At 39.0% G+C, this 27,186-nt stretch overlaps 1 protein-coding gene across 3 annotated transcripts in view; it reads right to left on the bottom strand.

Moving 5' to 3' along the window:
- si:dkey-19b23.8 (uncharacterized) overlaps nucleotides 1-27,186 on the bottom strand; it is a 73,679-nt gene that overhangs the window by 25,574 nt on the left and 20,919 nt on the right. For 2 of the 3 annotated variants that reach the window (XM_028798353.2, XM_028798349.2), the window contains exon 2: nucleotides 12,471-12,542. The exons of the other annotated variant lie outside the window; for it this stretch is intronic. The gene's annotated coding sequence lies outside the window, so the exon portion shown is untranslated. The remainder of the gene's footprint in view (nucleotides 1-12,470; nucleotides 12,543-27,186) is intronic. 3 annotated transcript variants of the gene reach the window in all.

Below are 27,186 nucleotides of genomic sequence, written 5' to 3'. Positions count from 1 at the left end.
TGTCACCTCTTCACTAGTGTCACTTAAATCTCTTCTTTAAACCATGATAGCCTAAATAACAAGGAAGAAGATCTACCTAGTCTTGATATAATGCTTTAACTGTCACTATTCTTATAATCATACCTAAAATTGTAACTGAAAGTGACTTTACATGTTATGGAATGAAATATCAAATGTATCTGTTCTGTGTTTTTCACTATTATGCTTTTTAATTGAATCATTCATTACTCCTTAAAAACCAATAAAAATTCCGTTAAGTTTTGGACAAATAAATACCATTAACGTTTACTCCAGCTGCTCTATTTCTTTTTAATTTCATATTCCATATAATCGTCAATTTTAGGCAAAATATTCTCTTCCATTATAAAAAAACCTTTGGGATTCCACCCATTTCATTTTGTCACATTTTGTAGTCCACCCAAAACCAAATTTTCTGTAATAGTCCTACTCATTGAAATATATATAAAAAGTGTTGGTTCATTTTGGGTCATGAGGCTTTTTTATTATTTATTAATAGTCTAGGCATTACCTTCATAGCTATATCAAATTTCAGCTTTTCAGCTTGCCAAGCCGTATTTTTTCAGGAAAGGGCAGACAAATAATAAGTAAAATATATATTTGGATTTCCTGGCTTTGGTTGTGAGAAAGTATAGAATGATGCCTGCTTAGGTCAGTGTCTGCTTGCCAAATTCTTTGCACCCCGTCATAGTTTAAAAAAACATGTTGACTGGAAAATATTCAACAATAAGCAGGCGGTGTTTTGGTCACGTTATGCCTGCTTTCGCACATACTTGGGAATCTCGGTCTATTTACTTTTTGCTCTGCAGTGCTGCTCAGAGCTGCTGACTAAGTTTATGTATAAACTGGTGGCTAGTTGTGCTTCCAAATATGGTGGGGATATAGTTTTCTCCTAAGTAAATAGTTTTAATGTTCAGTAAACTTTACTTTGTCTGGACATTGTTAGTTAAATTAATTTCCCTGTCTTTTTCACAGCTCCATCTGGGCAATTTTGTGGCTACCATCTGTGGAAAGGGAACAATAATCAGAGCTGCTTTATACAGTTACTTTTTTAAAACAAAAAAATATTATAATATCTGGCAGGGTAAAGAATAAAGGCTTATAGAAAATATAACATAAAATATAAATATTAAAATATATAAAATTAAGTAGTAGAAACAGAAATTTATTAGAAACACATGACAGTGAAGTCTGTATGCTGCTTCAATATGCCATTTATTAATGTGATAAGTAGGAGTGTTGATGTCAATGCAGGTTGTCAGTGCAAGCTCATTAGGCTTCTGAAATAAACACTTTTTCCTAGAACCCAGCATTTAAAACATAGCATGTCTTCTTTGGACAAAAAGCATAAAGACATACCTTGCAGATTCACTCATTTATGACAAATGCAGAGTGAAAGAATATCTTCCCTTATGCTGGTATGTCAAACTCAGATCCTGGAGGTCCGCGGTGGCTGCAGGTTTTCATTCGAGCCATTTTTCTCAATTAGTGATTAATTACCGCTGCTAATGGCACAGACTTCTTTTGCCTTTAGTTTAATTGACTTCTTTTTATTTGGACTAAGAACGCTTAATTCTTATTTTTTTCTAACCTGGCAGCCAAACAGTACGGACAAGCAAAACGACCCAACAGATAACCAGCAAACTTCATCCTGTTTTCACCATTCTATCCATCATATCCCATTTAATAAAATATTTGGAAAGAAATAGGGTCAATTCTGGTCTAGAAAACATTTCAGTGGTGCTTTCTGACAAAAACAAAACAGTTTTTGAAATTTCTGATGTGGCAGAATGAGAATACTAACCAACCTTTGAATTAAATAGTGCGTTTTATTAACAGCAGGAATTTGCTTCTAATTAAGAAACTGGCTGGAATGAAAATGTTGACTCTCTAGGAACTGAATCTGAGAGCCCAGAGTTAGTTGGTTAATGAAAAAAGAATAAAGAGTTCTAAATCTTTAAAAGCAAGTCAATTAACATTAAGGTGAAAGAAACATGTTCTACTAGTAGCTGTAATTGCCTCCGGATTGAGAATGTGGCTGGTTTGAAGCCCTGCACCTACTTGCAGCCCTCCAGGGTCTGAGTGTGACACCTCTGCCTTACGCCAAGCAATGCTCAGGTCTGCTGAAAACCTAAAAGCTTGATTTTATTTTATTTACTCACTCACAATATTGTTCTTCAATCCCTTAGAATGGTGCCTGCACTCATAGCATCTTCCTGCACACTATGACTACTGACCATCTATCATTAGGTGATACTGTAAGTTTTCTATATTGTGTTTAATCGAATTATGATGTTTGTGGGTTTTTTTGGGGATTTACCATAGTAGTCTGTATGATTTCACTTGGGCTATTCACTTTTGTCAGTATATGGAGGACAAGCAGTGATTTCCCAGAAACCATTTCTAAACTGTTATATGTTACTTAATAATTTTCCTGTTTTGAGTCATTTATAGACTGCAAAAATACACTTAAAGTGTAACACAAAATATTCATAGGCATCCTTTACAAAAGTGCAATTTTGTCTCCTTGGATTTGTTGACTTTTGAAAGCAAAAACCTCCTACTTTGCTTTTGCTAAAATGTTTTACTGAAATGATTTTCTCGTCTTCATGGCAATGCATTGTGGCAGTTGAAAAATGAAATAATTGTTTATTTTAAAAACGACTTTATAGTAAGACCCAATCTGGAAAACTGTTCAAATCTATAGACTACTATACTACAAAAAAAAGACATAGCATCTCTAGAAGCTGTCCAGAGAAGAATCCGTGGACTGAAGGACATCTGCTATAAAGGAATGAAACCACTTGAATCTTGAGCCAGTTGAACTATGTGGGAACCTAAAGTTGGTCTTCAGGGTTCTCAAAGGCATTTATAAAGTTCATGAGGAGGGTTCTTTCAGTTAGATAATGAATGATATATCTGAAGACCCCTTGGGAAATTGAGGAGAACTGCATTCAAGCTAAAATCGAATCAAGCCAGACTTTACATTAAGGGTCATGGGACTCTAGAGCAAACTTCTAAGTCATGCAGTTGAAGTGAAAACCTTAACAACTACTAAAAAGTATCTTCACAAGATATTTAAATGAGTTAGCAAATTGGCTTGATGGACTGAATGGTCTCCTCTCATTTGTCAAATAGATTAAATTCTAAATATTCTCAATAAGCAGGTATATGCATGATTGGATCCTTTGATGGACTGGTGTGTGTCCTAGGATAAGCTGTTTATTGCCTTTGAACAAGTCCTAGTTACACATGTACATCCAGGATATGTTGGAATCACCAGTTAAATTAACCTGCATGTCTTTGGAGGTCTGGAAGTAAAACCCAAACAGACATAAAGAGAACATGTATACTCCCCCATTACAGTGTTTGGGTGTGGGTATATAACTCAGGATGCTGGCTATGTGAAGCACAAGCACTAATCATTACATTTGGCTCATCCATTCAACCATCTTCCATGATTGCTTTACTCTGAGAAGGGTTACGGGGAAGCTGGAGCCAATCTTAGCAAGCATTGGGAGCAAGACAGGAACAATCCCTGGACAGGGCTCCAGTCTATTGCGGAGTGAACGTATACCCACACATGCACTCACATACACTATGGCCAGTTTAGCATTGCCAAGCCACCCTACCTGTATGTCTTTGGACTGTGAGAGGAAACTGAAGCACCCAGTGGGAACCTACACAAACACAGTGAGAACATGCAAACTGCACACAGGAAGGATCCAGGACGTGAACTCCAGCCACCTTGTGAGGTATCAGCACTACCACTGTGCCACCCTCATCTGTCTTATGTTGTATTAAATTAATTTTGTATGGGTAAATCATTAGGTAGCATTGTGTTGTATTGGTTAGTTTTGCTGCATCACAGATCCAGAAGAGCATGCTTTCATCTTTTCTATCCACATTCCAAAGATGGGTGAACTGATGCTTTTAATTTCACTTTGCATGTATGTGAGTCTGCTCTGAAATGGACTGGTGTCCCATCCAGTGATGGTTGCTCCCTGCATCCAATATTAATGAGAGAAAGCCTGGCACCTCTCAACTTTAAACAGAATTAAGAAGGTCCAAAAGCAGCTAGCTGGACAAATAAGAAATTATTCTAGTTTACCCAGCCTGCACTGCCCAAATATGAATTCTTACAGCTGCCTTCTTTTTATCTTGATGTTTAATTAAACTTTGTTTACCGGTTTTAGAACCAAAACTAAGCATTTCAATAATCTTGCAGTTTGTTTTGCTTTTCATAGACATTCAATAAACCCAAGTCCTGTTCCAATCTTACAATTTATAGAACTACTTGTTATGAAAAGTATGTCTAAATAAACTTAAAAAATTGGAATGCTCAATTCCTATAAATAGATATGGTGGCAAATTATAAGTCTAATGTATTGCCTATTCCTGTAAGCTTAAGATTGCTGTCTGCTGTATGGTTATTAACTTTCTTAAATATCTAATGTATTTCACAGATTGTGATTATGGTGTACCATAATATTAATAAATTGCTTTGCTAAACTTTATAACCACAGGTCAGTCCTGAGGTTGGCACTTGTTTCAAATGCTGCTGCTCCTGGAATCTCAGCTCGGTAACGCTGTGGAACTTACATATTCTAGATGTATCATTTATTCACTGGGTGCCTTTATTGTCACAAAGATGCATGCAAGGCTAATAGGGGACTCCAAATTAATCCTATAAGAGTAATTGTGGGTGTATCTTTGTATCTTTGTGCAAAGGAATGGCACCCATTACTGCCCTGCTCCCAATGTGCCGAGCTGGACAATGCCTCCCATGATGCTGAAGTGGATTAAAATGGTTTGATTATGGGTAAATGGATGGAACTAGTGTGGTGGTTGGCTGAGGGCTTATACCCAGCTGGGACACCTGGAAGGACCGTGAGAGGGATAATACCTCCCCTGGGCCATGAGAGGGCAGCCGCCCTGGTCTATATGGGGGCCACGGGAACGGAGCATGGAAGCACAACCCTATTGGGGCCCGTGGCCACCACAAGGGGGTGCCCAGAGGATTGAGGAGCCCTGGATGTCAGCACTTCCGCCACACCCAGAAGTGCTGCTGGAAGGATTACCAGGGACACCTGGAATGCTTCCGGGTGCTAATGTGACACTTCTGCCACACCCAGAAGTGCTGCTGGAAGGATTACCAGGGACACCTGGAATGCTTCCGGGTGCTAATGTGACACTTCTGCCACACCAGGAAGTGCTGCAGGAAGATTGTCAGAGGGCACCTGGAGCACGTTCAGGTGGATATAAAAGAGGCCGCCTTCCTCCAGTCATTAGCCAGAGTCGGGAGGAAAAGGACAAAGCTCGGGAGTGACGAGCAGAGGCAGAGGAAGGAAGGACTGTTGAGAGGCCCGGACTTTAGAGAGGTGTTTTGTGCAGAACTGTAAATTTTGTAACTACGATGATTAAGAATATGTGTTTGGGACTTCCTGTGTCTGTCTGTGTTGGTGTCTGGGCTGGTTTACACACTAGATAAAGTTATAACATGATCAATTTTGGGGTTATGAGACTGGTTGCTATGAAGTCCTTTGGTTATACTGTATATACACTATACTAAGTTGAGCAGCCTTTCTGTCTCACCAACCATGTTAAACTTGCTTGTATAAAACGTAGGAGAAAACAATATGGAGTATAATACAGGCTATCTGCCTTTCTGGCATCATTCTAGCATCCTTTATTTACCAATTTGTTAGATTAATATTATATAAAATAGTGCACTATATTAAATAGTGCAACAAATATGCTTAAATGAATCCAACAATTAAACTAAACAGAAGGAACACTTAAAGCAACTGAAAAGACCTCCATGAAGCACCAGTGAAGGACTTACCTGGCCTTGGACCACAACTTAATTGCCCCTGCCAGAATGACACATACTTAATTGCTGACGTTTACAGTTAATGATTTGCTTGTTCAATGTTGTTATTTGGATTGTAACCTCTTGTTGTGTATCTTACATTATGGCCTGAGTGTTTGCTATAGAGAATGTAGTAAAATAAATGATTTGCATTAGTTTTGTTAAAAATGTATTACAGCTGTACCATTGTTTTGCGTTTTCCTACTTCAGTGTATTATTGTCTTTTCTAAGTAAATGTTCTGCTGCTGCAGCTGCTATACTCTTTATGATGATCTTGATAGACCAAGCTGCCAAAATTTGGATCCATCACTAGCATTTAACATGAATATGTGGTCATTTGGGTGAGCGGACTTTAAAAAAAGACATCAGAGAGAAAGACTAGCAAAGCTACACTTGGAGAGAAAATGGTCTGAGAAAGTTGGAGATGGTAGTGCCAACTGAGAAGCAAACTGTAGTAGTGAAGCTGTAGACTGTTGTATGGGAGACAATGGTGGCTATTAGAGAGGTGAGGATTGCTCAAGAGAGGCCTAGTCACAGTCATTGTCTTATTAAACCTTTCAGATGTCTGTTTAAAGGCTTGCCATATGGCTTTAAGTGACTAATATCATAAAGGATCATGCCCCCCCTGATTAACTTCACAAGGATAAGACTGTGAGAAACTAAAGGGGTTACTTGGCTTATGCAGTTTATTGCTTGTTTGCTCAAGATAAGGTTTCCTTAAAGTTAGCAGTAGTTGCTGAGGAGAACAAGCATCCTTAATTGATATTCATGAGATTACTATATATTTCAGCTGCTATGGTTTAAAAACAGGAAATGAACAGAAATGTTCTATATGGTTTCATATGCTTATTGTGTCGACTAAATGTAATAAAGGATTAGTCAAACATGTACAGTATTTACCATTTCTATAGAGAGGATCCTATCACATAAAAAGCTTTTCCTAATTGGGTATCTGTTTTTGTATGATATCACACTTTAGAAAATAAAGTGTGCATTTCAGTAATCAAATTGTGAGGTGACAAAAGCATCGATAAGGATCTCCACTGCAATATCTGAATGAAAAGGATGCAACACAGGGATTTGCTTAGGATGGCAAAAAGCTACCTTGGAAATATTATTATGAGTGGTTCAAAGGAGAGTCTTCTTCTTCTTCTTTTGGCTGCTTCCATTAGGGGTCGCCACAGTGGATCATCTTGTTCCATATCCTCCTATTCTCTACATCTTGTTGTGTTTCACCCATCACCTGCATGTCCTCTCTCACCACATCCATAAACCTTCTCTTAGGCCTTTCTCTTTTCCTCTTCCCTGGCAGGTCTATTGTTAGGGATCTAAAATAACACCAAAACTTTTGACCTATGCAGATTTACTGAGTAATATATTCTCAACTAGATGGCAAAGTGGTATGGGAGGCAGCACTTTTGTACCACAGCATTTGAGATACATGGCGCCAACTATGTGGTATTTCTGTGTTTTGTCCATGGATTTCATTGACAAGAGTTCAAAGCCATGCCATCTCGTATCTCCAAAATTTCTTGGTGTGCAATGGATGAATCAACTTATATCCCTTCCAGTGCTGATTACTGCTTTAAATAATTTTCTGTTAGTATGGTGTCCAACATCCCACAAGCATACATTGGAATGACCAGTTATGAAAATGGACAGATACATTTTCTGGGTTATTCTTCCTTATATTTATTTAGTGGTATCTGTAACCTTGTTAAATGTTTTATACCTTATACAAAGTATTTACACTTTTTAAAATTATTCACAGCTGGTTTTTCTTGTGGTTATCTTATATATAAATGTTTACGTGTGGAAGTGTGTGTGTCTGTCGGGCCCAGAAGTGCGAGGCTACAGCATGAAGCTCAAAGAGCCAGCAAGGCAGCCCCAAGTTAACAAGTCGGAAGAAGAAAGAACTACAAGGCTACAGCATGAAGATGAAATAAGCCAACTCCGTTGCCAAAGTCAAACTGCCAAGTAAAGACAAACTTGCTTAGCTGCTAACACACAAGTGAAGCGAGCACATTGGCAAAACGAAACCTCTGAGGTGAGAGAAACTCGCTTAGCCACTGATAGACAAGGGGGACGAGCAAGTCCACAAAATGAAACCGCCGACTCTGCATTTCAATTTTTTTTCTGACGATTTTGATAGTTTCTAGGAGCCCAGGCTTTTTACAGTATGGACTTACATATCTAGTTTGTTTTATATTTATATTCTAGCAGACTGCGGTTGGGAATTGTTTAAGGAATCAACAGACATTAGCGGTTTTCAAATCTTGTCGCTGATTCTCCTCAGGCTTTGACTGAGTTCCTCTAGAACATTTGCTTCCTTAGTGTAAAGTCACTCCAGTGTCATCTGGCACCGGACCTTGCATCACTTTCCATCTTTCTACATTATAGGCCTAAATCTTTTACAGACTAAAGCAGTTTTTGTAAGGGTTTACTTGAATTCAACTGATTTTGTAGTCTGATCTCACAAGCTTCACATTTCTTTTTCACAGAAAGGGCATCTGCAAAACATGTTGCTGGTACCTGCGTAACATAATTCATCTTGTAAGGCAGTGCCCTTACCATATGTTGTTTCTCCTGCAAGAAATAAACTCAAGACCTGCTGTCCACTGTGGAATATGACCCGGACACAGACAGGCAGACACGTTTAAATTACCCCACACACGTTTATTTAAGGTCTCCATTATACAATCCATCACTACTCACACAAGCCCCAATACCCCTCAGTCGAGGCCTTATCACAATGCCTTCTCTCTGTCTCTATCTCTTCAGACCGCCTCCTTCTCTCCTCCAGAACCTTGTCCTTCTTCCACCTGACTCAAGTCCATCTCTGAAGGGAGGCGGCCCCTTTAAATAAGCACCCGGATGTGCTCCAGGTGTGTTCCCGGCAATCTCCCACCGACACACCCCAGTGTGGCGGAAGTGCCGGCCATCACCCCGGAAGCACTCCGGGTGTCCCTGTTCCTCTTCCCCCCAGCACTTCCTGGTGTGGCGGAAGTGCTGCGGTCCAGGGTCCTCCAGGTATTGGGGCTCCCCTGGTGGTGACCACGGGCCCCTACAGGGTCGAGCTTCCCAGCTCTGTACCCGGGGTCCCCAGGGCGGTCACCCCCTCGAGGTCTGGAGGAGGAATGAGCCCTCCTCCTGTCTTCCTGGGCATCCCGGCCGGGCGTGAGCCCCGTCCGGGTGCCACACCACACAGACACCGAACAACAACTCTCTTACCTAGTTGAAGCAAAGGCAATTTGTTCAAGTGGTTATTTGAGCTTTTGACCGTGAGTGTGCTTCTTGTAACAGGCTTTCATGCTGAATTTAGCCCTTTGGGAGAAAGTGTTTTCTCACATTGTCACATTTGACTGGACCTTGGCCTGGTCAGTGTCATCATGGGGTTTGTGTGTTCTCCATGTACAGTGTGTATGTTGGTTTTCTCTGGATACTCACTTCCCAAAGACAAGTTTTTAGATTGACTAATGCTACTTGTGACCTGTGGGCATGCATTAGAATGTACCCTGCAATGGCCAGATGTTTTGTCAGGGCCTGGTTCTGCCTTACTGGTGCAATAATGGCTGCTGTTGCATCATCAATGTAGATCCTACACTTTGGTGGTGGTTGAAGTGGTCCCCCTCTGCCTATGTAAAGCACTTTGAGTAGTTAGAAAAGTGCTGTATAAATGTAATTAATTATTATAATTATTATTCCCATCTATTGCTCTTAGGACAGATTCTGAAAATTTACCACCATAAAACTGGATTGAAAAAGTTCAGTAAGCAGATGACTGGATAGTTGTGGCTATCACATCTTATGATTTCAAAATAAGTTTTTTTCTTTTGCATAGCATTTCATCTTTTGTCCAAATAACTTTTATATTTTAATGGCAGTTGTTTCTTTACCCTTTCACTGTATCGCTTTCCTATGGATGGGCAACCAGCTACCAGTACGACATTCTATTTATACAAGGAATGTGGATTTTAGCTCTCTGTTTCCCTGTCACTGGAATTGTAGCTTTTCCTTATTATTGTCATGTCTTGAATTTTGTTTGTGCATATATTGTATACCTGAATGTTTTTGACTTTCTAATCTAACTAAAAGTTATCTTTGCCTCAAGTTATTTTCAGTGCTTTAAACAATGTAATAATCCAAACAGCTGATCTGTCTAATTTCTATCCCATTTAATTGCATAAACATCACCAGCACCCCATTCCGGCAGAATTAGGCACAGGTAGAAGCCAACTCTGGATGGTGCTGCAATTTCACCGCAGGCACACACACCCACTCCCGTATTCACTCTTACTGGGCCAGTTTAGATTTTCCAGTTAAATGATTATGAATGCAGTGCAAGGATAGCCCACTCAAGCAGATACTGTAGAATCAAACTCTTCTGAAACTATCAGAGGGCAGCACTTCATACAGGCCACCCATAATATAAACAGGAGTGTACTGTATAAAACCTAAATAATTATTTTATTGAGTGAAGGCCTGCATTTTTTTATTTATTCTGTGTGTTCTGGACTCAGTAAGATGCACTTGAGCTTACTTAGCAGTAAATTAGTGCGGGGGGGGATATGTTTGTAACAAACTTAGAATTTTTATTTTACCCTAAACTACCCCCAGTTTCCCTTATAATGAAAATTAATAGCAGGTTCCATTTTAATTCACCTTAAAATCCCCCTTTAAATTAATCTAAATTGCACACATAACAAGCATAAAGGGTAACAGAAAAGCTATTTCTATATGATGTGTACTGTAGTTATGTGTGACTTTGACAATCAATGATTTCAAAATCCATCCATCCATCCATCCATCCATTACTACAGGGTCACGGGGGTCTGCTGGAGCCAATCCCAGCCAACACAGGGCGCAAGGCAGGAAACAAACCCCGGGAAGGGTACCAGCCCACCACAGGGCACACACACACACACACCAAGCACACACTAGGGACAATTTAGAATCACCAGTGCACCTAACCTGTATGTCTTTGGACTGTGGGAGGAAACCAGAGTTCCCGGAGGAGAACATGCAAACTCCACGCAGGGAGGACCCGGGAAGCGAACCCGGGTCTCCTAACTGCGAGGCAGCAGTGCTACCCACTGCACCACCGTGCCGCCCAATTTCAAAATGTTATTTCTATTTTCTGAAATACAAGAATGTACCGTATATACAAATATCACCAGATGGGTATATAATCACCAGATTGTATATAATCAAATGTGAATGTGTTGGAGGAATGCATACTAAAAATAGAAAAATAGCTTCATATATTTGTACTGTCATCACACACAACGTCTGTGGATGAAGGTCATGTTCATTGCGTTTGAATTTGTTACTTTCGATGACTGCCATAAGGATTTCACACACATTCAAAGTAGGGCTTATGTTTTTCATTATATTCAACTGTCACCCACTTCTTCATTTGCTTTTGCACTATAAAAACAGACACCTTTGAGAGGCCCCTATCAGAGGCGGCTGGCGTCCACTGAAATGCTTATCTATCCCCCTGCACGCTGTACACTCTGTGTTTGTTTGTACACTCGGTACACGCTGTACACTCCCTTTTGCTGCCTCAGAATTGCAAAGGGCTACCAAGGGCTTCTATCATCTGTAAGAATCAAAATAATAAAGAAGAGACACCAGGAGGAGACTTGGTGGGAACTCGTGTAGAAAGCTTTACCACCTCCTGTGGCTTTTAGTTGTTTGTCAAAAAATTCAGCATGAATCAGGAGTTCAGCGTAGGAGCTGGCAGGGCCAGTGATGACATGGCACTTTAGATGTGAGTGTGTGTGTTTTCTTAAAGAGTGGAGATACAGTAATGAGAACTTTTGCAGTGTGGACACTGCAAGGGAATATTTGTACATGGCAGATATGTTTAGGTGATGAGATGTGAGTAACTTTGAATGAAGCCCAATATTTATTAACTCTTGCCATCCACAACAGTATTTAATGTGACCTACAAAATACCAAAGAACTGAAAATCTCCTACTGACCTTTAAGTATTTTGACACTCTTGATATCCTTCTGCTGTGAAACATTCTGACCTGTCATTGTTTACACGTCTTAAACAACTATTATCATACATTGATAATTTCTCTATTATCTATATTATTTATTTATTATTTATGTATCTAGATTGCAAATACCATATATTGCATTAATGTTCATATTGCTAACTACACGTCAATATTGCTGCTGCTTCTTTGTCTTGTCTTTGCACAATGTCTTGTTGTGTTTGTGTTTTAATTTTAAATTTTAATTCTATTTTTAATTTTTTATTTGTACTTCATGTTGTTACACTGTGGACCCCGAGCTTCACAATTTCATCTATCTGTATACTTGTATATGGTTGAGATGACAATAAAGTTCACTTTGACTTGACTTTGACCACAGTGGTTGGCTTACTGCAAACATACTGGCAGTGGACAGAAAAGAAAAAGCAGTGTCCTTTTTGGCATTGAAATTCTGGTGGGGACCACAAGAGAGAGAAACACACTGTGAAAGTGCAGACGTCAGTGCTTGTTACTTGATTAAAATTGGGTCAATGGGGCATTGGTTGGATCATAAAAAAAAGCCTTCAACTTACCTAATATGTCCAGTTTGTGGCAACAAAAGTTTCGATTTCAGAAAACATGCCCTCTGTGTTTCTGAGGTATGTCTATGAAAGCAAAAGGAAATTGTAAGTAATATATTTTACCACTGATTCTTGGCATTGTTTTTCCTAGGATGCATTCCTCCTCAATTGTGTGCTCACAGCAAATGTCATGGGTGGAGTTTTCATGTGAATAAAGAAGTAAAATCACACAAAACCATGCACATGTCTGAAATTGTTTAACAAGGTGAAAAATGGAACGTTATAGTATTAGGAATGGAAATGTTGTTTACTAGCAATCTGAATACTGTACAGATGAGTAGATCTTGTGAAATGGGGCCCAGTAGGGCTGCTGCTTCTTGGGTTTGTATCTCATGCCTAAACATTGTTCAGAGTCTACATGTCCCAAGTGAACTCTGGGTTTCCTCCTACATCCCCAATCACATACAGATTAGGTGAATTGTTGAATCCAAATTAGTCTAACTGGGCATGTGGATGAGTGTGGGTAAGAAAAAATAAACCAAAACATCATATGCCAGTGGTTCTCAAACTGATGTGAAAACAAGAAAATATGAAAAATACATCTATTGAAACCAAAACAAATTAACTTAAACTACATTCTGATACTAGAAAAATAAATATAGAGTTAGATAAATGTCGATAAAAGTTAAGTAGGTATAAGAAAATATGCATCTATGATATATAATTAATTAAAAAAGAACAAATTGGTATTAGTGGTCTCCTTTCAAAAAAACCTTAGGAAAGCGCGATTAAAACTGTTATGAAAACTCGGGTCGCAAACACTTAAAGGTTGAGAAACGCTGTCATATGCTAACCCAGGGCTTAACAAGCCCAAAGCCAAGCAGATACTATATCTGTCCTCCATGCAGAAGGTGGCACCTGTACTTGCATGCATTTGCACATACAGAAAAAAAATAATATGCAGCAGTGAATAGACCATTATGTGCAATGGAATATCATACAATAAATGAAAAAATGTAGGCACACATATTCAAGACAACTCTTTTATTGCTTAGCCTAGCACTGCATGAAGCTAACAAGGCTACTAAAATAAAGCTGTTAGCTTAATATTTAGATATTAAATTGCTTAAAAAAGTGAATCTACACATCTTGTGATGTATCATGCAGTCAAGTTAAAGCTACATACAATATATATTCAAAGGCAGATGTTTAAACCACTGAGCTCACCAGTGGAAGAGTTGAACTTGGGGAGTCTGGGAATTGAACGGCTATAGCAGTTATGTGATTAAAATCACAGCCCAAAAGCTGTCGGAGAAAATGGTTACATCTTACATTCTTCATCAAGCAGTCAATTTCATTCAGTTAAATTTTAAAATGGCAATGCTTTGTATATGAACTCATAGCTATTAAAACTTAAATACTGTACATCTATGAAAAGATTCTTGGCTTGAAAATCAATATGCTTGGTAAATCCTAAGACTCTTAAGTTTTTAAGTTAGATTCAATTGTAATTTTGTTCATCAGAAATGCAAAAGGTCATACATTAAGAATGTAATTCTGCAAAAATCTGAAGCAAGTGGGGGAGCGTGACATTACCTAACTTCCAGTTTTTCTACTGGGTTGCAAATATTTATACTTTAAGATGATGGAAAAAAAAAATCAGAATATAATGGGACTCTCTCTGCTTGGTTAGCTTTTGATAGTAATCTCTTTCAAGCTCTTCTGTGTATGTTTTTCTTTGTGCTCTGTCCATCAATAAACTATCATAAATTCAATAGCAATCTGGTTGTGCATGACTCATTTAAAATGTGGAAATAATGTAAAACATATTTTAAAAAGGGTAAGAAAGTTATTCTTTGTTGCCCCAGTGCACAATAGTCATATTCCACATATTTAAGTCATGGATCCGGGTATCCAGACCTTTACAGACTTCTGTATTAACAATATGTTTACATCCTTTGATCAACTATGCCTCAAAAATAGCTAAACTATATTCAAACATAGTTATATTTATTTTGACAAATTTCATAAGATTAATGTGAAAAAGTAATGGAAGTCTATTAATGATGAAGGTATTGGAAGTATTTTTGGACTTTATCAACTAATTTCATGATGTGCACCCAGGTACAATCTTAGGCAATAATGAAAAAGTCAACTCTTAATTAATATCTCAGAAAAGAATGGTATTTGTGAATTTCCCCCTGGGATTAATAAAGTATCTATCTATCTATCTATCTATCTATCTATCTATCTATCTATTCAGTTTTTTACCAGATACACTTCTTTTCAACATTATGTGTATTGTCATGGACGTTATAGTGGGAGGAAAAAGGGTAATGGTTACCCAGGGCCCACTGGGTAAGAGGGCCCTCAAAGCCTGGTATGAAAAGTATGTGTGACAGACATGGATCGAGAGGATGGGGCCCACAGAGACTGCTTATGTACACGGCCCAGAGTTTTGTGCTACACCCCTTTGTATTTGTATTGTCCACAAATATTTCATGATGAAATTATGTAAAATTTCAGGGGCAGAGTGCTAACTACAAGCAATGTCATAATGTACCAGCCTTATTAGGTCATACACTATACAGCCAAAATTATGGTGGACACCACTCCAAATTATTGAGTTCAGGTGTTCCAGTTGCACCCATTGTTAAGAAGTGCAAAAAAATGAAGCACATAGCCATGCAATCTTAATTGACAAGTGCTGGCAGTAGAAGGGTCATACTGAAGAGCTCTGTGGCTTTAAATTTGGCACTCTCATAGCCAGTGTGTGAAGTTTCTGCTCTGCTATATCTGCCCCGGTCGATTGTAACTGCTATTGTTGTTAAGTGGAAGCACTGAAGAGCAACAACAGCTCAACTACAAAATGGGAGACAACACAAATTCACAGCAGGGCCGCTGAATGCTGAGGTGTGTAGTTCTACCTTTGGTTGCATCACTCTCAACAGAGTTCCAAACTGCCCCTGGAAGCAACATCAGCACTGTATGTCACAAGCTTCTTGAAATGAGTTTCCATGGTCAAGCAGCTGCACACAAGCACATAAGATCACTGGAGTGATTGGCTGGAGTGGTGTAAAGCACACCGCCATTGAACTCTGGAGTTGTGGAAACGTGTTCCCTAGAGTGATGAAGCAACACTTCATTATCTGGCAATCCAATGGACAAATCTGGATTTGGTAGATGCCAGGAGAACACTACTTTCAGGACTGCATCATACGTAGTGTGAAGTTTGGTGGATAATGGTGTGAGGGTCTGGGCTAGACCCCTTGATTCCAGTGGTGGGTACTTTTAATGCTAGTGCAAATAACAACATTTTCAACAATTCAAAGTCAGGTCCATAAAAGATGATTTGATGTGTCTAATGTGGAAGAACTCAAATGGCCGGGGACAGAGCCCTGACCTCAGACCTACTGAACACCTTTGGCATGCATTAAAATTGTGAGCCAGATCTTCATCTCCAATGTCAGTACTTGACCTCACAAATGCCTTTTTGGCATCACAGAAGAAAGGAGGCTGCTATAGCCATTTGGGTTTGCTCCACATTAATGTCCATTGTTTTGGAATGAGATGTCCAACAAGCTCACATAAGAGTGACGATCAGGTGTTCACAAAACTTTGGCGCCATAGTGTATGTCTCACACTAAGAAAATTTTAAGGAGCAATACAGTATTTACTTTTTTATCTTATAGTGCTGGACTAATCCACTAATAGGGTTACTCGTAGACACAATAACGGTAGACAAGATAAGATTACACCATGATAAATCAGTTGTGATATCCTATAATATGTTACTCCCCCGTCAACTTATCTTTCTTAAGTAGGAGAATCTTAACCTACTCTTCATAACTCAGTCATTTTCCAACCCGCTATATCCTAACACAGGGTCACGGGGATCTGCTGGAGCCAATCCCAGCCAGCACAAGGAACAAGGCAGGAACAAATCCCAGGCAGGGTGCCAGCCCACTGCAGGGCACACACACACACACCAAGCACACACTAGGGGCAATTTAGGATCGCCAATGCACCTAACCTGCATGTCTTTGGACTGTGGGAGGAAACTGGAGCACCCGGATGAAACCCACGCAGACACAGGGAGAACATGCAAACTCCACACAGGGAGTGAACCCAGGTCTCCTTACTGCGAAGCAGCAGCGCTACCACTGTGCCACCGTGCTGCCACAATAGGAAAGAGATATAAAATATTACTTAAGAATAGAAAAAAAATTCTAATTTTCCTTACAAGGAACCTTGTAATGTGCAGCTTATTCAGAATTTGACAAGAATTCACTAATGCTGTCCTTAAGTGGCCTATCGGGCTACTGCCCCTGTAGCTGTTTTTCTGTCCTTTGAGGTTTTATTATGCATTTGGAAACTATCTCATATTTTTTATTTGTTTGTTTACATAGGTCTCTGAATTGGGTTGGGTGGAGTGTTATATGTTGATTGTGATTTAATGGCTGTTGATTTTATGGAATGAAGAACTGATTGTATTTTTGATTGAGTTGGACTTTACTTATTGTAATGTGATTTAACCTTAAGAAAACTGTATAAATATTTTTAAAAAATAATGTTTTTGGCAAATACAAGAAAAAAGATGAGAAATACAGTATCCTGATTATATGGATTTGAGAAAGTAAGAGAGAAATTGAAAACACATTCACACTATAAAAAGAAGGTGGAATACACACTAAAAACCTGCTATGAAAGCTTTAAAGAATATGCACTGTTGAAAACAAGCACAATATTTGCATGATATGACAACGTCCCAAGTCTCTGTCCGTCCTTGAGTTGCTCAGCCAAAGCCCAGACTTAAACCCCATAGAACATACTGCATGTGGTTACAGCTGAAGATGGAAGTTTACATAAACTTCATAATGGAGCTCGAGAGGGTCTGCCAGGACGAAAATGATAAACTGCCCAAATCCATGTGTGTAAAGCTTGTAGAGACTCAAGAAGACTCAAGGCTGTAATTGCTGCCAGAGAGGTTTCAACAAAGTACTAAATTAACAATGTGAATACTTACATAATTGAGAGATTTCAGTTTTTGATTTTTGATAAATTTGCAAATATTACTGAAAAAATATTTTTACTTTGTCATTATGGGTTATAGTCTAATGGTAAAATTGATGGGTAAAAATAGCAAATTTATCAATTTAAAGTAATGTCTACAACACAATAAAGTGTGCAGAAAGTGAAGGGATCTGAATCCACTATATCTATGTTTTTAAGGTTAGTTGTTTTACATTTTGTCACTATTGAAAAATTAAGACACATTCAGAGATGCACTGTACATTACCAAGACAGACATGGAATCACCTAAGGACAAAAGAAATCTGAAACAGTGCCATGTTTAGCAAAGTACTTGTCTGAGGTGAAGACTCCCCAGAGACATCTGCAAAAATTTTCAGTTGAACCGATCTGGGATGCCCAACATGACATAGCATTCTAAACATAAGACACCCAGTTCGGATCTCAGTCTATTTTAACCCCAACAAGAATTTAAGACTCCAGATAGATTCATTCCAAACTGTGAATGATGCAAAGCAGAACGAAATCCGAGCAGAGCCCAAGAATGACATTTAGCTCAGAAAACTGTGAAAAACAATGCAAAAAATGATGGTTTATGTACTGTAGAGAAAGTCATTTGGTCCGAAAAGTGTAAACAAATTGAGGACATTGTCACCTCCTGCAGGTATCGCCAGTAAGTTAAATACTAGCCACTAAATCCCAAACAGGCCATGCCAAGTACTAAGAACAGTAGGGGCTGGAATTTCCTTACATACTAAAATACAATATTGTGTAACAAGTTTCATTATATAGTCAGATTGCATTTCAATTCTGTGAAATAGTGTGTGAGTGCCAGAATGGTTGGACTGGCATCCTGACTGGGACTGAGGATAATAACCTACTCAGTCAGTTGGCTGTGACTGAAGGATCACAGGAGTGGAGACATAACCCAGTCGGGAGGAACCTCAAATCAAATGAAAGCATACTGAATGGACTGGGGAGGCTGGACATTATGAACAATTCATCCCCCAGCATGAGAGGGGGCATTATTCCTCTGGGTAGATCCCACCTTGGACACCCACAGGGTTGTTTGCCTGGTAATTGTAGTGTGAAAGGGCACCCAAGAATGCTGACAGGAGACATTGCTGGAAGAGAACCTTCCTACTTTGTGTAGCTTCTGTGTGGCCTGGAAGTAATTTTGGGGTGCAATGCACTTGGCACCAGAAGTACTCCAGGGTCCCACATAAAATGTGGCCACTCTACCTCATGCGAGCAAGCCAGAATTGGAAGGGAAGGAAACGACCCTCGAGGAGGAGCATGGGAAGGAGACAGAAGTGCTATTCATTTTTCTCCTTGATGGAATTAAATTTGATGTTGTACTCTGTAAGCAGAAATGTGTCAATCACTTGCTATATTTCCATATTACAATGCTTGTAAATTGCATGCTTTATTATGCTTTTTCTCCCAAATAACATTGTGAAAAACATAATTTACCTAAATAGTGAACTTAAACATGGATAGGTCATTTTGTATTGGGATCCCTGCAGACATATTAATGGCAATAATTCTATCACAAAATGACTGTCACAAATCAGAAGTGTTCAGTGTGTATTCTAAAGAATTTAAGAAGGAAAACATTTTATTATGTAAGAAAAAAACTGATAAACTGCACAATCTTAAAATATAATTGATAAGAAAAGAAAATCAGGATACTTTCTCTTAGCGCATTAATAAAATGTCATGCCTATAAATAACTGCAGTACTATAACGTACCATTTTCTACACTTCAGCTATCATTATTATCATTGTGGACTACAACACCATATCCATAGATGTTATATATTACGATAAAGGAATACTCCCACCCCAAAATAATATTTTTTTATGTTATGCCATGAAGTTTGTAGTGATGGCAGAGAAAAAAAATGCAATCTCATGTTTTCATGTCATATCATCTGTTCTGTTGCTCACAATAAACAAAACACATATGTTTTGCTAAAATATTGTTAAGTAACTCCAGAAAAGGAAAGTAGTCCACAAACTGGAAACACCTTCACACAGGATTGCATTTTTAAATTGAAGACAGGACTCTTGACCAATGAATGATGAGGAGAGCCGAGTTTTCAATTCAAATTCAAAAGCAATATTTCAGCAAAAAATGCATATGTTGTGGGCATACGACTAAATGACCTGACATGTGGATTATGTGACACAAGCAACATGACATTTTTGACATTGTTTGCTGTTGTCCAGTGCTGGTCACCATTGTTATGACCGTCCTCTGTGAAAAAATGTAAATTAAAACATTTTATTATCCATCACTTTGTACTACATGGGGTAAGTAACATATCTCTCTTATTATAAAAAACAATCCTGGGAGAGAAAGACTAGGGAGACGAGATGTGATCTTCAAAAATGTTGGTGCTATACACATGCAGAGCAGATTAGAGATTATAACAGCAGTGGAATTCGAAAAGGTCAAAGAAAATCGATGGCGCGATACACATGCAGAGAAAGGTAAAGAATATGGAAGCAGTAAAATTAGAAAGTATTGTGGAGTCCCAGGCAGGTTGAAGCCTTTATTTTTTTGGAGTGACTGTTAGGTTCGATTGAGGGAGGGCGGAGTACAGCATGGAAGACTGACAGCAGGGTATTGATTGATGCGGTAAGGGGGGGTGGGACGGGAGGAGGGGTTGGAGAGGGTGCTAGAAGGTTGTGTTTGGGGTTACGAAGTTGCCGTTCTTTTTCTTGATTATTCAAGCAAAACTTCTGTGAGATTTTACTACATCTATCTGTTATTTTTTTTTACATCTTCTCTTTTCTTGCCAGACACGGTCATCGCTACAGTATCAAAAAAAGATAGTAAAGATCACATTAGCACAAACAAAAGGAAATTATTACTCGAAAAAAGGTAAAATAATCATCATGGACCAGGTTTAATTGAAAAAATAGCAGGAGAAAGCGAGGTCAGAAATAAAAGACAGAGTAGAAAACAAAGTTAAACATCATAAAGAGGTTAAAAAACAAAGGGGCCAAACACATGCAGAGCAGGTTAGAGATAATGAAAACTGGAATTCAAAAGACTCAAAAAAAAAAAAAACGTAAGCGCGAAACACATGCAGAGCAAGATACAGAATATGAAAGCAGAAAAAAAAGAAAGTGTCAAAACAAAGAAAGTAAACATTGCATTAGCGCAAACAAAGAGAAATTATTACTCGGAGAAATAATGAAAAGGTGAATAGAGATCGAATATATGGACATAGGTGATATGTCTGAAGTATGTAAATATTGTAAGGCTTTGAAGTTTAAGTCAGAGAATTTCAAAAACGGGGTTTACCTCACATGCATTCATTGGTTACTTTGCAAAAAAATATATTAACCGCTGATGATGTAGATCGCTTTGTCTGTGCTGAAATTCCAAACAGAGAAACCTATCCTGAATTATAGTACAAAGTCATTAAACACATGTGTCAGTGACCTCATTAAAAAGATTCAGCATGTTGGGACTCTAAAGATTAAATAAAAAGAATAAAAGTAAAACTAATGAAATAGCAACAATACAAAGAAAAAAAAATCTTAAAAGTGTGTACCTGGAAAACTAAACACGGGGGTTGGTGAGCAAAGAGAGCAGGGGGCAAAGCCCTCTAGTACTATATATAATTTAAGGCCAGTACTAAAAGTGCCAGAGAGCTGGCCGAATCTTGGCTATCAAATGCAAACTTAAGAAGAACATGTTCATAATAAATAAACTGTACACCCAAAACCCCCCCTCCCGATCACACTGACTTAGCCACCTCCCCCACGTAATTTTTTTGCTATATATTGGCTTTTCATTCCTGTAAGTCTAAGTATTATCCTCTGATGAAGACCCCTGGCAGGGGTTATGATACGGGATTCATTTTTCTCCCTTTGTGGATCTCCAGCTGCAAATATGCAAACTGTATCACAGACCTTCTCTTCCATATATATATATATATATATATATATATATATATATATATATATATATGTGTGTGTATGTGTGTGTGTGTATCTACTGTATGTACTGTATATTTTTGGGTGAAGAATTAGTCCAGTGGATCGAGACTCTTACTTTACTCTTTTCTACTCTTTTCTTTACACAAAGAACCACAGACACTTGGCATATGTTGCCAAGTAGTGTGGTAGGCAGTAAGATTTTAGGGACTTTCAAAGCCTGACTTGATGTTATTGTAGAAAAATTAAGTGGATAGGACTGTCGAGCTTTGTTGGGCTGAATGGCCTGTTCTCATCTAGACTGCTCTAATATTCTAATATTGGACAACAGTTCCCAATAATATTATTATTACTTGTTATTTTACTGACACCTTTATCCAAGGTGATTTACAACACCTGAGAGCTGCAATTGGTTACATTTCTTTTTAATTTTTTCTAGTTACATCATAAGCAGGAGACGTGACTTGTTCATGGTCACATTGTGTTGTATGAATTAAGTACCATTGCCCTCAAAGTAAACATATTTCTAAAAAACACATGCAAATTGCTATGTCCAGGTTAGAAATAATTCCCAAAGAAGACCGCAGACCACAGACACAGATAAAATCATGCAAACACCTCCTGGAATGTTAATCACTGTGCGACTGTGCCTTGTCATCAAAAGTTATTAAACTGAAATTATGAAATGCTGTGTCATTCTGATTCCAACTTTCAGGTGAAAAGAAGTGCCTTCTAACTACAACATATCCAAAAAGAAATTGTTTGTGCAAACTGTGGAAAGCTTGAGATATCTGTGTAAATTATAGCATAGTACTTAGACCGGTCAGGAATAAGATATTAAGACTTGGCACCTTTCTTCTGATTTCCGCTGTCAAACTTTTGTAAAGTGGGGCTAATGCATTGTAAAGGTTTTCTAGACTAACTAAAAAAAAACCTATTGCCAGTTGCCTGCATAAAACATGTCTTTTAAAGTCATTGACTGCATTTTAACACATATTTATTAGTGTTTGTTTACTAACACTTTTATTCAAGGTGACATACAGGATCAGAAAAACAATACAATTGTTAGCACACACACATTAATGTGATGTATATTATACACAGCGAGTCCAAAACAGGAATCAAACCTTGTGCTTCAGAGTCCCCCACTTTAATCCCTATGCCACACTGTCTGCCTACAACACAGACAAAATAACACCTTATAACACAACATTTTGTTTTTTCCCTTAAAGGGAATTTACTGTTTAACAGCTGCAGGGGTTTTCCCACAGAACTTCTTATGTTACAAATATTCTACAAGTACTGAATGAAGCCTAATGATTATGACCTGGCACACGTCCAGTATTCTTCTTTTTCCTTCAGCTTTGACCATCTGCTATTGGAAGTAGGAGTTGCATCCTTGTTCTTTACTTTGAGGCTTTTGTTAAATTCTTTGAGGGACTTGTATAACTGATTTAGCTCGTAGACGAACATCAAAATAACTGTGGCAGGCGATTTTTACGATGTTTTCACTGTGAATGTGATGATAAAGATCTCCAATCCACAAGAAGTCCAAAGCCACAGGATTCTGCTTTGCTCACCGTGTTACAGTTTAATTTTAACCATAAGCAAGTTGTGTAAATACTGTAGATCTGGTAGTAATGGTTAAACAAATAAGTGAGAACTATAGATTTTAATATTTGTGTTTTGTAGTCCATGTAACTACAGTCACTTTGGAACTCGTGCAAATTCTTGCCTATTGGAATATTTGCTTTAGTAGATAAAGTTTTAGGCGTTAATATCCAAGAATGTCAGTTCAGTCCTCAGAACCAAAACCCTGTGTTACTTTACCTTTTTTACAAACTTTTATACCCTGCCATGTTAAAAACTATAAAATGCAACATAAGCACCTTTTAATGGCATATAGACAGGCACTGTACTGTAGATATTAAGGTTTGTGTCTTGTATTTGTTTTCAAAATGGTGAAATGGGATGAGGAAATGCTGTTCATTTTTACAGGATGCCTTTAGTTGACTTCTGCCACATTGTGGTAAAGTAAAATTGTGTCATTTTTTTAAAAATAAAAGGTAATATTTTCCCAGAAAGATACTGTCACTGTTCTACTCTTGTATATAAATGTCTATGCGTGGAAGCGTATCTGTCTGTCTGTCAGGCCCGAAAGTGAGAGGTGGAGTCGGGCTAAAGGCTCCAGCTCTGAGGATACATAAGTGAGGGCAGCGCGCCGACAAAGCGAAACCTCCGAAGAAAGTCACTTGCTTAGCCGCTAATACAGAAGCGAGTCGAGCACATCGGTGAAATGGTACTTCTTTTAGTTTTCCTCCCGACACTAATACACCAGCGATGTGAGCACGTCAGCAAAACGAAACCTCCTAGGAGAGAGACACCCAGAGAAGTTCCTTTCAATTACCTGACATCTGTACATTTCAATTTTTTTTCAGACGATTTCAGTAGTTTCTGGGACCCAGGGCTTTTTACAGTACGGGCTTACACAGCTAGTTACGTTATATTTGACTATGTGAAAAACACATTAAATGAAAACCACCAGATATGCATTTTAAAAGTTAATTTAGACAGTACAAGGGTTTGTCTTTATGGTGACACATTGGTTAGCATCTTCACCTGAAAGCTCCATGAATGTGGATTTGATTCAGTGCTTCTTTAAGTGTCTGCTCCGTGGATGTTGATTCCATTCACTGCTCTTGAAATGTCTACTCCAAGGATGTGGGTAAGATTCACTTCTCTTTCAGTGTCTATGTGGGCTCTTTCAGGGTATTCCTCTACATCCCAATGTCATGAAGGTTAGCTGACTGTGTAACTCTAACTATTGTAGACCTCCTTCATTGAGTACAAGTGTGTACTCGGCCGTTGTCTGGTATTTCTTTCTGGAGTGATCCTGGGAAGGTCTGTGTCAACCTGAGACACGATAATGTAAGAAATGCATGGGGAAATTGCAGCGATTGATGGCTTCAAGAAATAAACAGGTCAAGTTCTGCTGGAATATGTAGTCTGTAACAGTAGATACAGAAACAGGTAAGGCAGAGCTGTAAATTATTTCCATGAACAAACTGAAACAAATCAGCTACATATCTGCATATATGGCTATAAAGTGAAGCAGCAGCAAATACAAATTTCTGCACATTGTAGCTTTAGGCTGTGAAGGGTGACTTTCATCCACATTTAATATCCCAAAGATGTGTATATTGCTCTGATGTGCAGCAATCGTATTTTAAATCTATACTTGGCAGGTTCTCTATTGCCAGTGGTTACAGAAATTGCAGACATAAGGAATTGTTCCAAAGGTGATGCATATCTGGAAGAAAACAGTGTTAAACATCCCAACCAAAAATATGAACTGGTGTCCCATCTAGGGCCAGTTGCATCTTAATCAGCACCAGTAGGTTCTAATATCTTCCAGACCTTTAAAGGTAAATAAAATCTGTGAATGAAAATGCAGCTTTGTTTAACTTAACAGCCATTTTCATGTGCCTTAGCTTTCTTTCCTTGAAAAGTTGTTTTATAATATATTTGAATATTTGGTGGCAGGGTGGCACAGCTGCCTCACAACAAGGAGACCAGGGTTCACTTTCCTGGTGCACCGTGTTTGGAGTTTGCATGTCCTCCTTGTGTTCACATATCTCCGGGTACTCCGGTTTACTCTTACAATCCAAAGATGTACAGGTTAGGTGGATTGGCAATGATAAATCACCATAATGTGTGTGTGTGTGTTCACCGTTTTTAATAAGTAGAAAAACCCTGAAATCTTGAATTTTTGGTAGGCTATCTATCAGTACACTAACAGATTAGGAAAACCCGCTTGTGTTACTGTATGCACCATGAGTCCTTTTAAAATCATGAGCCATTGGTATTTCACAAATCTGTTACCGTCTTAACCATGGTTATTTACTATATACAATGGAGGCTGTTATAATCTAAGTGAAGGTTCTTTCTGGAACCTTCATATGGAGGAGTCTTTTGGGAACCAAAAATGATCCCCCTATGGCATTGCTCTGAAGAACCATGTTGGCGCCTTTATTTTTAAGAGATTAGTTTTGCCAAAAGTTCCAGGGTTTGTCTGGGCCCTTGAGCAAGGCCCTTAACCTGCAATTGCTCCGTCCTTGTTATGACGTTAACCCGCATCCAGCCCTGCAAGTAGGCCCTCCAACCTACAGGGAAATCTTGGGGTTTGGTGGCAGAATTGGCACTCCAGGCACCATAAAAAACCTCACACTGTTCCATTCCATCAGAACTGTGGTGTGCTGAGGTTTCCCAGGTTGCATGGCTGCACTCCGGCCCTAATCTGGGATCCTGAGGTAGTCTGTCATGTGGTGGGTATGTACCAGCGTGTGCTCCTAACCTCTCTCTCTCAGAGGCTAAGCTGAAATAAAGCATTTTATCAGGATCAGATATTAGAAAACTAATTTGTGATGCAAAACCTGGTGGGACAATGAACGACCTCAAACAAGATGCCTGGGTATCATTTAAGTTTTTAGGTAGCCTAACAATAAATATCCAAATTTTAAAGAAACGGTGAAAAATGTATTTCTTAAGTTTAAGGAATTGGGTTGCAACAGGATTCTCTATATTCACTTTTTCGATTCTCATTTGGAATTTTTACTTGAAAAGCAAAGAGCAGGACGCGGATATCAGGTACAGTACCAAGGACGTTGGGATGTCTGTATGATGGCGGATTACTGTTGTGTGATTCATAGGGATACACCAAAAAGTAGACAAACGATGTTTGGATCAAAAAAATGAAGCACGGACAAAAACTAGAGGAGGTATACAAATAATGTGTTCTGTATATATATGTTAAAAAACAGTAGATTGACTTAATATCCATCCATCCATCATCCAACCCGCTGAATCCGAACACAGGGGTCTGCTGGAGCCAAACCCAGCCAACACAGGGCACAAGGCAGGGAACCAATCCCGGGCAGGGTGCCAACCCACCGCAGGACACACACAAACACACCCACACACCAAGCACACACTAGGGCCAAGTTAGAATCACCAATCCACCTAACCTGCATGTCTTTGGACTGTGGGAGGAAACCGGAGCGCCTGGAGGAAACCCACACAGACACGGGGAGAACATGCAAACTCCACGCAGGGAGAACTCAGGAAGCGAACCGGGTCTCCTAACTGCGAGGCAGCAGCACTACCACTGCGCCACCGTGCCGCCCTTGACTTAATATTTTCATGTTAAATTGATTCCGATGAACATGAATAAATTGTGTAATTTGGTTTTAATTACATTTCTTTTCAATTTTGTGACGTGATGAAAACATTCTAATTAGACTGTTAAGGCCGATTGCTGGTGAGTGGCCCTAAAGGACCGCCGACATCTTCAGCGCCGTATTCGCCCATCGCTCAGGTCTTTAGCGGCGCCACGCACTCCCAGCTGCTTGTCCGTTCATGCACACCACCCAGCTCCGTCTCACCTGGGGTCAGAAACAACTCGTATGCCACATTATTTCCCCGGTTGTCTGCGAGCCGACCCACGTCCAGGCGGGCGACACCTCCGAGCCGAAGATCTTCAGATTGTAGGAGGCGAATCCGATTGCAACGCCCTTTAACTGCTGTGTCCTCTCCCCCTTTACATGCTGCTCACGGTCTACTTTATAGCTGGCTTTTCCAGGGATTGACGCCCACTTCTGAGGTCCAGATTCAGATTTTTTTTATAGTGTTCACGAATGCAAATAAAAATGACTGTTCACAATTAAAACATTTATGGTGAGCTTAA

The sequence above is a fragment of the Erpetoichthys calabaricus genome, chromosome 3 (assembly GCF_900747795.2).
Source record: "Erpetoichthys calabaricus chromosome 3, fErpCal1.3, whole genome shotgun sequence".
Classification (NCBI taxonomy): Eukaryota; Metazoa; Chordata; class Cladistia; order Polypteriformes; family Polypteridae; genus Erpetoichthys; species Erpetoichthys calabaricus.
The sequence above is the reverse complement of the archived record's forward strand: the minus strand, read 5'-3'. Positions and strand labels throughout refer to the sequence as shown.